This window comes from Canis lupus, chromosome 6 (genome assembly GCF_003254725.2).
Source record: "Canis lupus dingo isolate Sandy chromosome 6, ASM325472v2, whole genome shotgun sequence".
Classification (NCBI taxonomy): Eukaryota; Metazoa; Chordata; class Mammalia; order Carnivora; family Canidae; genus Canis; species Canis lupus.
In genome coordinates, this window is record NC_064248.1 from 12,034,250 (window position 1) to 12,051,662 (window position 17,413).

At 40.4% G+C, this 17,413-nt stretch overlaps 1 protein-coding gene across 7 annotated transcripts in view; it reads left to right on the forward strand.

Moving 5' to 3' along the window:
* The first annotated feature begins 4,937 nt into the window (after positions 1–4,937).
* The window catches only part of RNF216 (ring finger protein 216), a 161,461-nt gene continuing 148,985 nt past the window's right edge, over positions 4,938–17,413 (forward strand). For 6 of the 7 annotated variants that reach the window (XM_035717567.2, XM_025426283.3, XM_035717568.2 and 3 more), the window contains exon 1: positions 5,028–5,192. The gene's annotated coding sequence lies outside the window, so the exon portion shown is untranslated. Of the gene's footprint in view, positions 5,193–17,413 lie in introns of all 7 variants that reach the window. The other variant, XM_035717569.2, reaches the window with a different exon arrangement.

A 17,413-nucleotide genomic window follows, 5' to 3' on the forward strand; every position in this document is an offset into this window, starting at 1 on the left:
ATGACACCAAATGTACAGGCAATAAAAGAAAAAATAGAGAAATAGGACTTTGTGAAAATTTAAAAATTGTGTACATCAAAGACAATATCAACAGGTTGAAAAAAGGGCAACCCACATAATGAGAGAAAATATTTGGAAATCACATATCTGAAAAAGGATGAATATTCAGAATATATAGAGAACTTCTGAAACCCAACACCCAAGAAACAAACAAATCCACACAAAAATGACCAAAAGATTAAATGGACATTTCTCCAAAGAAAATATACAACTGGCCAATAAGCCCATGAAAAAATGCTAAAGATCATTAACCATTAGGAAAATGTAAATCAAAACTACAAGAAGGTATCCCCTCACAGTCATTAAGATGGCTACTATCAAAAACCAGAAAATAATGAGTATGAGCAAGAGTGTGGAGAAAGTGGAACCCTTGTATACAGTCAGATGGTAGAAAACAACACTACGTTTCCTCAAAAACCAAAAATAGAATTACCGTATGATCCAGCAATTCCACTCTGTGTATAAACCCAGTAGAATTGAAAGCAGGGTTTTCAAGAGATCGTTGTATACCCATGTCCACAGCAGCATTATTCACAATACCTAAAACATGAAAGCAACCCAAGTGTCCATTGACAGATGAATGAATAAGCAGAATGTGTTAATGCAGACAATAGAATATTATTCAGCCTTAAAAAGGGAGGAAATTCTGACATATGCTACAACATGGATCAACTTGAGAATTATACTGAGCGACGTGAGCCAATCACAGACAAATACTGTATGATTCCACTTATGTGAGGTACTTAGAGCAATCATAGTCATAGTGACAGAAATAGAACAGTGGTTGCCAGGGAATACCGCTGAATGGATGTAGAATTTCAGCTTTGCAAAATGAAAAAAGTTATGAAGATGGAAGTATGATGATGGTTGATTGACATACATTATGAATATATTTAATACCACTGAGATGTATACTTAAAAATGGTTAAGATTTAAGATTTTGTTATGTGTACTTTACCATAATAAAAATAATTGAGAAAATAAAGATACGTTGAGCAAAAGAAACCAGACACTAGTGTACATGCTTTATGATCTCATTTATCTGAAACTACACAAAAAGCAATTCTAATCTAAAATGATAGAAAGCAGATAAGTGGTTGCCTAGCACCCAGGCTGAAGGTGGTAGATGGATTATCGCAGGTCAAGGAAGGAGCACAAGAGAATATTTTGGGGTGATAGGAATGATCTCTATCTTGTGGTGGTAGTGGTTATATGCGTGGGCATATAAAAATCTGTCAAAACTCAGAAATGTACACTTAAACTGGGTGCATTGTATTGCGTATAAATCATCCTGCAATAACGGCGATTAAAAAAAAAAAGCAATGTGCTAGAATAGCAGGAAATTACTGCTTCTGAAAGCAGATAGAGTTCAGGAATAATTTCCTCCATGGCCAGACGAGCACAGCTTCATCTTGATAAAACTGCTGGCAATACTTAGCAGCTCTTGGGAACAAAGTGATGATGATATACAAATTGTGGAAATGGCAGTCCTCTATGATTATAAATGATTCTACAGGTGGCAGACACATTCAACTAATTGCAACCAGAAAATGAAATAAAGGAAGCGGTCTTGCAGTGACTCACAAAGGGTATGCGTTATGCCCCAACTTTCTGGAATGCTCAGAGGGCTCCTAGGTGTCATACCTTCCTCCATGACTGCATGGAAATACAACCAGTACACATGATATGAATTTCCATAGATAGAAACCACATGCTTCTTCCCAGGATAATAGCAAAGCATCTCTTCTTGACAATAGTTTTGTCTGCAGGCATATATCTTTTGCCCTTTTTTTTTTTTTTTTTTGAGGTTCTACCTTTTTTTAAATTTTTATAAATTTATTTTTTTTTTGGTGTTCAATTTGCCAACATATAGAATAACACCCAGTGCTCATCCCATCAAGTGCCCACCTCAGTGCCCTTCACCTAGTCACCCCCCACCCCCTGCCCACCTCCCCTTCCACCACCCCTAGTTCGTTTCCCAGAGTTAGGAGTCTTTCATGTTCTGTCTCCCTTTCTGATATTTCCCACTCATTTTTTCTCCTCTCCCCTTTATTCCCGTTCACTATTTATGTTTGTCCTTCTCTGATTGACTTATTTCACTCAGCATAATACCCTCCAGTTCCATCCACGTCGAAGCAAATGATGGGTATTTGTTGTTTCTAATGATGTCTTTTGCCCTTTCTGATAGTTGGTGCTGGTTAACATTAAAAGCAAAAAAAAAAAAAAAAAAAAAAAAATTCCTCTTATAGACATCGAACTTCATTTTTCCATAAACTAAAAACATGGAGCAAAAATCCCCTTACTTCTGACTAATCACAAACTATTCCATCCTTCTCTCTCTTTTTAAAATTAAGTTAAATTTATTTTTTTAAGTACACTCTATACCCAACATGAATTTGAACTCACGACCCTGGGCAGCCCGGGTGGCTCAGTGGTTTAGCGCCGCCTTCAGCCCAGGGCGTGATCCTGGAGACCTGGGATCGAGTCCCACGTCGGGTTCCCGGCATGGAGCCTGCTTCTCCCTCTGCCTGTGTTTCTGCCTCTCTCTCCACCTCTCTCTGTGTGTATCCCATGAATAAATGGGTAAAATTAAAAAAAAAAAAAAGGAACTCACAACCCTGAGGATGAGTCACATGCTTTACTGATTGACCCAGCCAGGTACCCCTAATTTTTTTAAGGTTGTTTTTTTTTAAGATTTGATTTATTTATTCATGAGAGAGAGAGGCAGAGACATAGGCAGAGGGAGAAGCAGGCTCCCTGCTGGGAGCCCAACTCAGGACTCGATCCCGGGACTCTAGGATCACACCCTGGGCCAAAGGCAGGCACTAAACTGCTGAGCCACCCAGGGATCCCCCTTTTTAAATTTTTATTTTAATTCCAGTTAGTTAACTACACTGTTCTATTAGTTCCAGATTCCTGTCCTTGTTTGAGGAAGCAGATTTTCAGTTCTACGCTTCACACCTTGATTTACTTATGGGTAATAGGCAGCTTAGGCAAAAATATTACAGTATTGCCATACTGCTCATAAGTCTGAGGTCTGTTAAAGACTGTTGCATTTCCTGCTCTGCTGTTTTGTGGTTCAAGGAGAGGGCAGGTGTGGGCTCACCTGTGGCATCTTGATAAGATGGAGCAGGGCCAGCAACTCAACAACAATTAACTGAATCTTCAGAGGCATGCACCATCAGACCCTACCCCCCTCTCCCCTGTATAATTGGTCTTTCCTTATTCATCAAAGCTTTTAAGACCTGTCTTATTCTGTGCACAACCCCCCCCCCCCCCCGTTTCAGACATATTTCTTGAGGATTTAAGTAGTCTATCTACACTCAGGCCTTAGTTTCTTGATCCCTCCCCTTGGATGATCGGCACCTCCCTTCTACCTCAGCCACACTCAAAGTTGCACCCTGGGCTTCACAATTATGAAGTGTATCAACTCCAAAATCTCAGTGTCAAGCATACCCCCTCTTTGACCCCTTCCTATCTCTCCAGCTTCTTTTATCCCCCTGCATCTAAGTAGGTGGCTGGAGAAGTACCCACATCCTTGCTGCCTGGCCTCACTTTAAATTTCTGATCACGGAACTCTAGTGCCTGCAAGGCTACTGCATTCGACTGATCGTTCGTTCTCTACTCTCTCCTTCACAAATCTTCTCCCAGATCTTTTCCCTGACCTCGCCCTCAGCTAAGGTCCCTCCTTATCATTTCCCTGAGGTTCAGTTGCATCATCTTGTGTCTCTGAGTAGCATTGGGCAACACCGATCATTGCCTTCTTGTCGAAACACTTTGTCTCTTGGGCCTCTGAGATACCATACTCTCCTGGTTTTCCTCCGCAGCATCCTCTAGATTCCAAATGTTTAAGTGACCCTGAAGTCTGTCCTCAGCTGTCCTCTCCCCTCTATCTACACTCATTACCTAGGTGTGAGTGTAGCTAGTCTGATGGCTTCATACGTTATCTCTATCTCAGTGATTCCTAGTTTAAATCCCTAGCCTGAGTGATCCTGTCTTTCTGAAGCTGCAGACTCATATATCCAAATGCTGACTGACGTCTCTAATTTGAAGGTGTCGTTGGCAATTTCACACGTCCAAAACACATTTACTTCTCCCTACTCTGACCAAAATCTGTTCTTCCCAATCTCCCCCCATATTTATGACTGAAACCCCATTCATCCAGTTGCACGTTCCAAAAACCTTGCAGTTACCCTTTCCCTCTCACCTCACATCCAATCCATCTGCAAATCTCTCCGTTCTACTTGAAAAAAAAAAAAAATCCCTACTCTGATCATTCCCCCCTCCCCCTCCTTCCTGACCATACTAGTTAAGGTCACCATTGGGTATTATTTAGACTCCTATAATCTCTTCCTAACTAGCATTCCTCTGATTAAGACCTCCTTATGTCATTTCGTTTTCTGCTCAAACGTCCCTCTTTAGAAGACTTCATGACCGCATTGGCATCCCCATCACTCTCTACCCCTTCCTCTGCTCTATTTTTCTTGTGTTGTTCCCCCCCCAACCCTTCCTGCCTGAGCCAGTATTTTAGTGCGTTTGTTATATATCTATCCACTAAAAGATTAACTTGGGGAGAACAGGGGCCCTCTATATCGTTGTATGCCCAATTCCTACAACAGTGCCTGGCACACAGGAAGCTCTTTGAAAAATAGGTGTTGGATGAATGACCTGCCAAAGGCAAGGGGTGCAAATAAATGCATATCCAATAGCTTTCCATGGGCATCTGCTCCCCCCTACCCCACATTCCCCCGCCTCCACTCTTTTCATCCCTAGGGAGACAGGCGACACTTCCTGAGGTTGGGGGAAGGGCCCCTCAGTTTCCTTCGTCCTCCCACCTCGTGGGGGAGTCAAGACTCAGTGGGCGGTGAGCGGCCAGACGTCCCTCTCTATGGTCTTACTCCCCAGGCCCCTCCTCCCTAGCACCCGGCGTGCCTCTATGGTTCTTCCTGTCATTAGTCGGGAGGGGGCGCTGTGCGCAGGCGCGGGGTGAAGTCGCGGCGGGGCCGGAAGGAGTGCAGCGGCGGCCTCGGCGGCGGCGGCAACGAAGCTGTCGGCGGCCGCTTCTGGTGACTAAAAGCTGTGGCGACAGAAGCCGCCGAGCCCGCTTGGCGAGCCGGCGAGCTGAGTGGCGAGTAAGTGTCGGCCGCGGGGCGCGCCCAGCTCCTCGGCAGGCCGCGTGAGGCGAGTGGCGTCTCAGCCCAGCGCCTCCATTAAGCCCCAGGGTGGGGGCGGGGGCGGGGGCGGGGGCCTCGGCTGTGAGGGGCGGCGGGGCCGCGGAGTCGGGGGCGCGGGCCTGGCCCGGCGGCCTCCCGCAGGCGAGCGGGCCCGGAGCCGCGCGGGGCCCCGCCGAGGGCCGGGCGGCGCGAGCAGCGGGGCTGGCGGTGAGGCGGGAGCCACAAAGGCGGCGGCGGCTGGCGGACGCTCCCCCGCGCCCGCCACTTCGGGAAGTTTCGCGGGCCGGTCCCTCGGCCTGCTGCGCGAGGGCGAACGCGCCGAAAGACCCGAGTTTCCCGGCGGCACCTCGCGGGAGGCGGCGTCGGTGGAGCCGAGCGCGGCCTGGAGCGCGCGGGCGGTGATGCACTGGGACTCTGAACTCCGGCGTCCCCCTTCACCCCCCCACCCCCCCGGGGCCCAGGGGCGTCGGGCCTCAGTCCCCAACCCTCCCGACTCGGTTCAGGAGCGCCGTCTTGTCGGGAAAGCCGGCGGCTCCCACCCAGCCCTCGTGAAGACATGCAAGTGCGTCAAAACCCTCTGCAGCGCGGGGAAGGCGAACCCGACAAATGTGCCTGGAGCGCCGCGCAGTGAACGAGACCGGCGTTCCCGCGTGGGACGTGGCTGGAGACTGCGTGGAACGACGGTCTCAAAACTTTGGGCCACTTCAGTCCTGTGCGAGACCCCCCCCCCCCCGTCTCGCCCACCGGCGCCCCCCCCCCTCCCAGTGCCTGCGGGGTCCCACGTAAACCAGCCCGGGGCCCTGTAAATAACTCGAGTACGTTGTGATAAGTGCCCGGGTATGGCTTGTCCATCCAAGTCACTTTGCTAATGCAAAGAGAAGATTTTTTTTTACCCTGCAGGGAACTGGGAGAAGACAGGGAAGATTTTAGGACCGACCTCAATTTTAGCACGCTTGCCTGAAAAAAGACTGCCAAGAAACAGCCTTGCTTTGTTCTATTTGTTGTATAGGTAATTTATTGGGGCTCGGGGTACAGACTGGTGTGAAACTGAGGAAATCGCTGGAGAACTGGAGCCAGATTTGGGATCTCCCCCCTTAAACCTAAATAGAGGCTAGCGGGCAGCAAGTTTTTTTTTTTTTTTTTTTTTTTTTTAAACCTGCCTTCCAGCCCGAATGGAGAAATCTAATAAAGGAAGTTGAAATTTGAGTCAAGAAGACTGAAAGTTTATGAAATAGGGTCGATGAGAGCACCTGAGTTTGCTGACCCTGATGGCTTCTATTTAATGAGTAGTTGCTATATTCTAGGCTGTGTTAAGGTCTTTTCAGACCTCATAACTAATTCTCATAGCTGGCAATATTTTACTTTTCTTGTCAGTAAGACAAACATGATGCTAGTAACTATGCTAGGTATTGTTCTAAGCATTTTTTAATGTAATAACTCCTCTAATCTTCAGTAATGGGGGTTCCGTTATTATTTTAAAAGGAAGAAAACGAGGTACTGAAAAATAAGTAGTCAAAAAACTCCCACAGAGCTGGGACTTGAATTCAGTTTGGTTCCATAGCTCATGCTCCTCCTACTAATTACTTTGCCATCCCTGTAGATGATATTTATTCGAAAAGTTCTTCTGGAGTATTTACTTTGTGCCAAGCAGTATGTCCTGCGGCTAATGGAATGAATAAGATGTCGGGTCCTCCATCCTTGGAACTTGTTTTAGCAGATAGCTATTTAATGTAGCTTTCTAAGTATTTGTAGATTATTATTGTGCCAAGTACTTTGAAAGATTGAGATATATTGTGTGAGTGAACAATGGGGATGGTTAGGTGTTTCTTTTTTTTTTTTCTTTTTTTTTTTAAGATTTATTTATTTATGATAGACATAGAGAGAGAGGCAGGTTCCATGCTGGGAGCCCGACGCACGAGACTCGATCCTGGGACTCCAGGATCGCGCCCTGGGCCAAAGGCAGGCGCTAAACTGCTGAGCCACCCAGGGATCCTCCTGGTTAGGTATTTTTGAGGAAGTGATATTTAAGATAAGAAACTCAAAGATGAATGGAGTTAATTTGGTCAGAAAGAGGCAGTGAAAAATAATCAGCCAGCCAGAGGTAAGAGGAAGGAGCATGGCCCGTTCAAGCCCTGAAAGAATGGTGAATGGAGGAGAGGTGTATGGTGAGGCTAGCTATGTCAGCAATGGTCCTACGAGGCAGCGTTTCACAGGCCACGAAATTTTGGTTCTATGACGAAATCTTATGATTTAAAAGAAACAGCACCTCAGTGCCAAATGAAAATAAGTGGGAGAGTAGAACCTATAGGCACTTTTGGGGTGGCAGGGGCAGCTTATCATGAATTCACAGAGGATTCACCTCTAAAAAGATTGAAAACCATGATCCCCCCCTTGTGAATAAGGATGTGCTTGCTTATTTCAGTTTCTGAACCAATTTTCGGTTGACATTTGAGGAAAATCATAAGGTTATATGTTAAACTCTTTAACCTACCTAGTGAAGATTCTGAGTTTAATTTTTGGGTTAAAACCCTTCCCATTGTGGGCAGCCCGGGTGGCTCAGCAGTTTAGTGCCGCCTTCAGCCCAGGGTGTGATCCTGGAGACCTGTGCCTATCTCTCTTTCTCTCCTCTCTCTCTCTCTCTCTCTCTCTCTCTCTCTCTCTCTCTTTCTCTTTCTCTCTTTCTCTCGAATAAATAAACACAATCTTTAAAAAAAAAAAAAACTTTCCCATTGTAAAAAGACACTGATAAGAGGATTTTTAGGATTCTTGTAAACTCTGATAACACTCCAGACTAATTGCCCACATAATTATATCTGTAATTATGGATGCTATTTTACCTTTCATTTTGTCTGCATATTAAAATATACACACATTACGTTTTCTTACTCTGAACTCATCACCTGCTTTGTTCTTTCTTAATAGTATTGCTATCCTCCAGTCACCCAACATCTAGGTATCCTTAACATGTTGGTCAACTTCGACTCCTTCTTGCCTCATGGCTCTTTACCTACAAAAATTCTGTTGAATCTAACTTTAGTTGGTATCTTGTATCATTTTCCTCTCTCTCTGCTTGCTGGTTCTCTCTAGTTCATACTACGCTGCCTCTTGTTTCCTGGGTTTCTTGCTACCAGATGTCTTTTTCAGTCTTACACATTGCAGTTAGTTTGATTTTCCTAAAGTACAAATCTTTATATTGCTTCTTACTGGTTAGAAAATAAAATTTGAATTGTGTTTCTGTTATCTATGGATGCATAAAAGCAAGTCACTCCCAAACATAGTAACTTAATATGACAATTTTGTCGACAATTTTGTGTTAGGATATTGGGAAGGACTAATCTGGGCTGTTTTTTCCTGATCCACGTGTTGCTAGCATAGGTAGTAGGGCTAAAGCTTCCACTTCCAAAATGCTTTTTCATTCCCATGCATTGTCAGGGACTGGTGGAAAGCTGGGCTCAGCTACATTTTCTTTCTCCAGGTAGTGTCAGGGCTTTCCATATAATCTCTCCATCAGTAGTCAAACTTCTTAAAGGTGATTCTGGGCTCCAGGAGTCCTGGGTGGAAGCTGCTTAAAGGCAAAGCTTGTAATTAGCACAGTATTCAGTTTAGCTTAAATATGGGCTAAGCTTCTCTGACTTCCTGCCATCGTCTAACTGGAATAGTGTCTTTATTGCACTAATTCTTTATATTTTGTGGTGTACTTACTTTGTATTTGCTGGTTGTACTCCCAAGGTTTTTGAGGCAAGATCCATGTTGGATTTTCTTTGTAGGTGTTCCCAACGATGCATAACAATTTTTTTTAAATATTTATTTGAGAGAAAGAACATGAGCGGAGGGAGGGTGGACAGAGGGACCAGCCGACTCCTCACTGAGCACAGAGCCTGATGGAGGGCTTGATCCCAGTATCCCTACTGAGATCATAACCTGAACCAAAGTCGGATGCTCCACCGACTGAGCCACCCAGGTGCCCCACAACTGTTTTATCCCATGTGGCAAGACCACAATGAATATTTGCTGAACTCTTTAGTGTATTTTAATTTTAAATAGTAATGTAGAGGCGCTTGAGTGGCTTAGTTAAGGGTCTGACTCTGATCTCACTTCTGTCTTAGCCTCAGTCAGGGTCCTGAGTTCAAGCTCTATGTTGGGCTCCACACTGGGCATGGAGTCTACTTTAAAAAATAATAATAATTCCCCTTTAATATGGAAAAGTCAGAAAATATAAGAAAGGAAAAATATATATATTAAGGTTATTACTTAGAAATAACCATTATTAACTTTTTGTTGTGTTGATTTAATGTTGATTAAATGTTAGTATAGGCTTACAATGCATGAATAATCAAATAATGGTTAAAATGAGAAGGTAGAATTTAAATGAAGAGCAATACTCACTTATAATCACTTAAAAAACCATGCTGGGAAGAGGTATTGTGGAGTGGTATGACGTGGGCAGCCTGTGCCTGGCTCTGCTTTGCCTACCTTTCCCTGAAATACTGAAAGAGATTAATTCATTAAATTGGAAACATCTTGTATTATTATACTAAAATCAGTGCTGCAGAAGTGACAGACATATTTTTGGAGTTTACTCTGGAAAGCAGGAACACTACAAAACTCCAGGACAATGCAGTGTTATATTAAGAACATGTGGAAGGAAAAATGGAGATGTAACACGAATAGAAGGATGAGAAGAAAATGACTTATAACTGAAGAAAATCCTGATAAACTCTTGTCACTTAAGCCATGTTACCTGAGTCTTGCTATATATGGCTCTGATGAACAGCTTCAGTCTCTGACAGAGGAAGATGTGTTTTTGGAGCCACTCATTCATTCAGCAACTGTGTGGGACACAGAAAATACAGCTATGAATAAGAAAGATCTAGTCAAGGGTCTATGGAGAACACAATTTAAATGTGAACTTTCATGTGTTGATATATCTTCCAAGGAAGAAAAAAGATAATGAGGACAGTTGTAGGAGGTGGGAGAGAATATGGAATTGTCATCTCGTTTTCTTTTTACAATGAGAAAATCTTACTACATAAGATTTTCCAAGGGGAAATGAAGTGATGAAAAGCACGCTAACTTTTGTTTCTAATTTGGAAGCATTATCTGATACACTGACTGTAGAGTATGGTTGCAGATGTACATATGATAATTTTTACAATAAAAGAAAGAGGCAAGACCTAAACTATTTTGTTAGGTAGCATTTCCCATTTCTGGATTCGACATTTGTTTAGCTATTTTCTTCAGCTGCCTGATGAAGAAGCTACTTCCAGAGGAAAAATCGCAATTTCTCATAGAAGGAAGTAATAGTGAATAGTTATAATAAAACTAGCAAAAGTAACCTGGAAGATGAAAATAAAGCCATCCCCCCCACATTTTCTGTGTTGTCAACTTGCTAATAAACACTGTACATCCACTGTGTACTTGTGGTAACAAGCTCCTGTTCTGGTGGCATTTACCATTTACAAAGTGGCTTCATATTTCCTACACAGCCTTACAAGGTAAGAATAGCTCTTTCCATTTCTTAGGGAAGAGTAAAAGTCATAATGTGACACTTGGTACTAGGCACTAAGGTAAATATATATATTTAATTCAATTAATTTTAGAACAACTATACTCATTTTACAAATTAACTGAGTCTAAGAGATTAAGCAATTTATGTAGTCATTGATTCACTAAATGGTGAAACCAGGATTCATGCTTATGTAGTTTGATCTGAAGCCCAGATGAGAGAACTAAATGTGAGGAACTTGAAAGACCTTTGCAGAGAAGCTAGTCAGGAGTAGATATTCCCTCATCAGGCTCCTTTTCTCAGCTTGGGGCCATTGTATGTACCACTCATTCATGAGGAATCTTGCTTCTAAAGTACCACTAGTAATCTATTTTAACTACAAGCTTGATATTCCTAACTAAATTAAGTATATATAGAATGAATCACATTTCTCTTTGATTTCTAGTATAAAATTGAAAGAACATTGTTGTTAAAAAAAAAAACTAGTTAGTTTAATTGTGTTCAAAATACTTTTTAAAAATTGTATTTGAAAAGTAAAGTTTTGAATAGATACAGTTCAAATTTGACATTAGAGCTCTTTTTTCTACCATGCTATTTATAGATGTCATTGTTCTTTCAAGTGAGATTTGTAATTTTTAAAAATAGACTTTTGTCCACTTAAAGATACCAGAAAGTTATGTAAAATTTTTAAGTAAATCTGGATACACAACTTAGTATTCTCTAAGTTGGAAAAATACCGATGTTACTTGACTGTTAACTCTTGGTAGACATGAGAAGCCAGGGCCTGGAGTCTACTTTTTCTAAAGCATATGGTTTTTCCCATGAAGTCTAAGTAAGTTGAGATTTTCTTAGAACCAGAGACATTGGTTCTTAATTATTTTCATTTTTCTCATTTTCATCAAAGTAAAGCAAGAAAATGATTCAAATGTCAAAGTACTACTGTTTCCCAGAGGGAACCACATTTTTTCTCTTATAATGGTTCCCCTCCCCCCAACTTTAACATTATGAAGTAGAGTACACACAAAGAAGTTTGACCCCAAACAGTTTAGGCCTGTGCCTATACTTCATCTAAATGAAGTCATTCAAGGTATATTTTCTTATGTCTGGATTCCTTCACTCAACTATTATGTGTCTGAGTCCATCCATTGTTGTGTGTGACCCCAAAGAGTTTAGGCCTGTGCCTATACTTCATCTAAATGAAGTCATTTGAGGTATATTTTCTTATGTCTGGATTCCTTCACTCAACTATTATGTGTCTGAGTCTATCCATGTTGTGTGTGACTTCATTTTTGTTATATAGTTTTTAATTGTGTGAACGAACTACTGGGTGTTCATTGCTTCATTGATGTGAGGCCTTTTTAGTTTTTGACTTTTAGAAAAATGTTGCTGTGAACTTACGCATAGATCTGGTACACTTAAGCATACAATTTTACAGAGCATTTTATCTTCTGATAAAAGTTTTACTTCTGATAAAGTATCAGGCTTGCTTGCTTGCTTATTTATTTATTTATTTATTTATTTATTTATTTATTTATTTTGTATGGTTGTACCAATTTATTATCCCACCAGTGGTATATGAAATTCCCCATTGCTCCAAGTCCTCAATGGCACTTGGTCATTAATTTTTCAGACTTTTAAGAATTCTTTGAGTATATAATACATCATGAGGGTTTTCTTACCCTTAAAAAAAAAAAAAGAAAACGCCAATATGTAAAACTACATAAAACATATGTATGGTTTAATAAGTTATTATAAGATGCTAGTATCCACCGCCCAGTTTAAAACATAGATCATCCCCAGACCCCGTCTGTGTATCCTGTCCTGATCATAACTCATTCCTTCCCCCTAAAATTAGCTATTAGTCTAACTTTCATAATCATTTTCTCGTATTTCTTTATGGTTTTATCACTCAAGAGTACATCCCTAGGTACTATAATCCTGTTTTAAATTTTTTATGTATTTTTTAAATCTAAGGTTCCTAGGATTTTCATTCCTTTTCTTTTTTCCTTGTAATTTATCTGTTGAACCTGAATCAGTTGACCTGTAGTTTCCCAGAGCCTAACTAGATGTGCATTAGATTTTTAAAAACTTATGATTCCCCTATAGAGCCTTTTTTTCCTGGTACTCCCTCACTAAGTACTAAGGAGTAAGATTTTGCTGGGTGGGACTGAATTTTGGAGGGTCACAAATCACTGTCATATCTTAAGATCTTTTCACACCTTTGTAAAAGCACTCTCATTGAGAATACATGGTCTGGATTGCATATTTATGGTCCAATTCAAAGTTTCAGTTTTCTTCTAGCCTCTATTCTAAAAATGTGTCTGGGTCCAGATGCTTGTCCAAACTCGGTTCCATCTCTTTCACAAAACTGTAGATAGTGTTCTTTCCTCAGAAGGCACTTAGGTGTTGTCTCTGTGATAGCAGCTGGTGATATTTAAGGTCTAGATCCAGTAATTCATTGAAGATTGCAAAATGATATTTGAATTTTTAAAATTAATACTGGAATACTTTCATAAGAAACCATTATCTTGTCTATTTGGTTATCCAGTGATACACAGTTCATATAGGAAAAGCAAGAAAGTACCTAATACTTTGCCTTTATCTTATGTGTTTTATGTATTTATTTTTAGAGAGGGAGAGGGGGAGAGAATATTAAGCAGGCTTCACGCCCAGTGCAGAGCCCAAGGTGGGGCTTGATTTTACAGCCCTGAGACCAGCTGAAATTGAGTGGGATGCTTAACTGACTGAGCTACAGTTTTTTTACCAGTTTTAAAGATATTGTATTACTTTTGATATCATACTTTGAAAATGACCACCTTAAAAATAATTTTGAACATTTTCATTTATATGTTTTCTTAAGAGATTCATGCCATCTTATTTTTATTGGAGCTCAAAATGACCCATGATGGGCCAGTCTGGGTAGCCTCTTCAGGATTTTTTTGTTGTTGTTATTCTTACAGGTCCCAGTCTTTGAGAAATAGTTTTTGATAGCTTCCTTGATATTTGATACAAGGTGTTGTAGGCTCACTTTGTTAAGATTCCTGCTCCAAAATTAGAATTAGTAATTTCTACAAAAAAGCCCTAATTTCTTTTGGTGGGAAATAGTATTTCAAGACCGTAATTTGGGCACTACAGATGTTCATTGCTACAAGTAATTTGTCGTCTTCAGTCCTTTCTTTGGTGGGGGGGGGGGGGGCTGTACAGAATTAAAATATTTTATGAGTTCACACAAATATTTATAATTCAATTTTAGGACTGTTGGGATTTTACTTAAAAAATTTTTTTATACTGAGATTCTTGATTCTCAAGGGCACAGGGGTTAATAGAATATTCCATAACTGCTGATCTTTTTAACTTTTTTATACACAAAAGTATTAGAGTGAAAGTCTTAATGTCATAGCTATTATTACATGACTTTAAAGTTTTGCATATGGGGGATCCCTGGGTGGCTCAGCGGTTTGACGCCTGCCTTTGGCCCAGGGTGCGGTCCTGGAGTCCTGGGATCAAGTCCCGCGTCAGGCTCCCGGCATGAAGGCTGCTTCTCCCTCCTCCTGTGTCTCTGCCTCTCTCTCTCTCTCTCTCTGTCTATCATAAATAAATAAATAAATAAATCTTTTAAAAAAAAATAAAGTTTTGCATATGCTTCCCCTCCCCATAATTTTTATAATTGTACTATGTCGCTTAATTTTAGTTCCTGTTTAATCTTTATGCTAATAGCATATGTTATGCTTTATGTAATATGCAAGTAATTACATATTTAATGTTTACTGCTAGTCTTTGTGTTGGTGCTTTAGTCATTTTGGTTGCCTAAAGTTTATTTTTCTGTCAAATTCCTCAGGGAGGTCCTGTAAAAATAATATTACATAAGTTCTTATATGTTGGTAAATTTGTGAACCTTTTCTTTGAAATTACTTTTGCTGGACAAAATGTCTGGCTCACATTTTTTTAAAAAAGTATTCCATTTTCTAATGGCAGAAAGCATCACTGTCAAAGTCTGTTAATAATTTTCTGTCTTTTCAATGACTCACGCCCAAGCCATAAAAGGATTTTTTTAAGTACGTCTTGGTAGTTGTCATTTTGGGTGGGTTTGTGTGTGTGTGTGTGTGTTTTGTTTTGTTTGTTTTTTAGGTATTTACTACATTCTTTTGAAATGTCTGTACATTTATACTTTAGGAAAATTTTTTTCCATTACAATTTTTAGTATTCCCTTTCAATTTATTGGAGAGCTGCTGTTTTTGATGGTGGACAGCCTTTGTCCTGAATATTTGTTCCTTTATCTCTTTTTCTATTTAAAATTTTTCTTTCACCAAACAGCATGTGTTGTGTGTTTATTCATGCTTGTGTTCCTTCTAATTTATTCTTCTTTCCTGAAACTGTTTAAAATTTGTTTCTTTCCTGAGATCGGTTATTCCATTTCTGAGTTTTCTAGTTCTGATTTATATTGTTGTTTTATCTATTATTTTCTTAGTGTCCTTTAGGTTGTTACATCTTTCTGGCATGTTTTCATTGTTTATAAGGATGTTTTGCTGCTGCTTTTTCTTTATAGGAGTTTTGACGTCAGTTCTTTGCTCATTTTTATTTTTCAGCAGAAATTTTATAAGCCAGAATCTGCTCATTTTTAATGAAATTGGTTTTCTCGGACTTTTAGAAAGAGGGTAGTTTAGGATAGCTTTTCTTCATAGAACTCCCTTTTCATACAGTGTTCAAAATATGACAGCTTGCTTTTAGAGACTTCCTAGCTTTGTCCTCTATTATTAGACCTGCCCTCTCTTTCCTTTCTCTTTACTGTCTCTGTCTTGACTCCATTTCATTCTTCCCGGCTTTTTGTCTCATTTGTAGGGCCACATCCTGCAAAGGAGCCCTGCTAGATCAGGCTTGAAACTTTATGGGTCCTAGACTGCTTCACTCTTTCTTGGTGGCATTCCCTGCACTCACTTTTTGAACTTCTCAGACTCCTTCCTGTTGTTCACAGCTTTCTCAGATTGGCCTATATGTTGTTTTGTTTTGTTTTGTTTTGCCTATGTGCTTTTCAGTGAATACCTGTTGGTTGGTTGGGGGTTGTCCTCTTCTCAGGTCCAAATGATTTCCTCTGATATCTGAGGCACAAATGGTACTTCAGAGATCTTGTGGCTCTTGGTGATTTGTTCTCATGGGCTCATATTTGGGAGTTTGTAGTGATTCTTTCTTAGTTTTTTCCTAAATTGGAATTTTTTGGTTTTAGATGAGAATTTGGGTAGGTTCAAAAACTGTGGTGCTACCATCTTCCCAGAATTCCCTTATGGTTTCAGTTTATGTTCTGATGTCTCACAACGTTGGGCACTTTTTCATTTGTTTATTGGCCTTTTGGGTTTCCTCAGTAAACTCACCATTGGGAGTTCAAATCTTTTAGCCCATTTTTCCTTTAAGTTGTCTGGTTTGTGTGTTTTTCAGTTACCATCTAAGTGTTCTTTATATTTGTTGGATAGGAGCCCTTTGTTTTATGTATTGCAAATATCTTCTCCCAGTGGCTTGCCTTTTTCATTCTTAATAATTTTTTTTGTGAATAGAAGTTTATGTTTTTAATGTACAATGTTTCAATCTTATATGGATAGTACTTTATATATCCTGTTTAAGCTATCTTCTCAACCCCAAGTTTGTGAAAGTATTTTTTTTATGATATTTTCTTGAAACTTTTTTACCTGTTCATTTAAATCAAGAGTTCACCTAAAGTCATTTTTGTCTAAGGCATGAGGAAGAGACCTAGTTCCTCATTCTCCACCTCCCCCCCCCCCATAGCTTTCTAGTACAGCATCATACAGTAAAAACATGTTTTCCACTGCTCTGCAGTGCTACTTTTGTCATAAGTCAAACATCCACATATGAATGAATCTGTTTCTGGATTCTGTTCCAGAGGTCTGTTTTTCTCTTCTTTTGCCAATACCACATGGTCTTAATTCCTGTAGTTTTGTATTAATAAGACTTGCTGTCTGATAGTGTAAATCTTGCACCTTTCGTTTTTCTTTATGAATGCCTTGGATTTTCCTGTAGATTTTAGAATCATGTAGTATACACCCACTTTTAAAAATCTAAGGGGACACCTGGGTGGCTCAGCGGTTGAGCGCCTGCCTTCGGCTCAGGGTGTGATCCTGGAGTCCCGGGATCCAGTCCCACATCGGGCTCCCTGCATGGAGCCTGCTTCTCCCTCTGCCTGTGTCTCTGCCCTGCCCCCCACCCCCCGTGTCTCTCATGAATAAATAAATAAAACCTTTTAAAAAATAAAATCTGATTAAGGCTCTATTAAATCTGTAGATCAATTAAGGGGGAATTGACCTCTTTACAAAATTGAACTTTCCAACCCATGAATGTGGTATGTCTCTCACTTAGTGTTCTTTGGTTTCTCTCAGTGATATTTTATAGTTTTCTGTATAAAGATCTGGCGCATCTTTCGTTGCATTTATTCCTTGGTGTTTGATAGTTTTTGATGCTACTCTAAGGAGTATCCTTTGAAAATACTAATTGTTTCTTACTAGTACAGTGTTCATTTTTATATATTGGCCTTGTATCCAAAGACTTTGTTGTTCATTCCACTTAGTATTCTTTGTGGGAAAGTTATTAATTACTGCTATAGTTTCCTTATTTAGTAGAGCTCTGTTCAGACCTAAAATTTTCTTTGTTCAGGGACACCTAGCTGGCT